Here is a 547-nt window from a genome sequence, read left to right on the forward strand (position 1 = left end):
GTAGTGTGGTAGAAGACTAGTTAGGTACGCAGGAGCTAACCCATTAAGGGCCTTATAGGCAAGTAATACTATTTTGTAACTGATACGAATAGGTAGCCAGTGCAGAGACCTTGTCACAGTGTCTAAAAATGTGTCAGCTGTGAGCTTGTGGTTAGGGGTCTGCGCGGGACTGTTTTTTTAGTCCCGCTCCCGCAAGGTTCTATTCCACACCCACCCGCTCCCGCTATATATTCACTCTTTGTTCACCCGCTGTCCGCTTAGAATAATTTTCTTCCCGACCCGACCGTTCCCGCTAAATTTAGATCTCGTTTCCAGAATCTTTGGTTCTTTTAATTGTGATGATTTTGGCTTACATTTAACAAAAACCCACCAATTCACAAACAAATCAATCTCAACAAATTAGAATACTTCATAAGACAAATAAAAAATAAATTTTTAGTGAATTGTTGACCTTCTGGAAAGTATGTTCATTTACTGTACATGTACTCAATACTTGGTAGGGGCTCCTTTTGCTTTAATTACTGCCTCAATTCGGCGTGGCATGGAG

Source organism: Sinocyclocheilus anshuiensis, unplaced genomic scaffold (assembly GCF_001515605.1).
Source record: "Sinocyclocheilus anshuiensis isolate Anshui unplaced genomic scaffold, SAMN03320099.WGS_v1.1 scaffold188, whole genome shotgun sequence".
In the NCBI taxonomy this organism is placed as follows: domain Eukaryota; kingdom Metazoa; phylum Chordata; class Actinopteri; order Cypriniformes; family Cyprinidae; genus Sinocyclocheilus; species Sinocyclocheilus anshuiensis.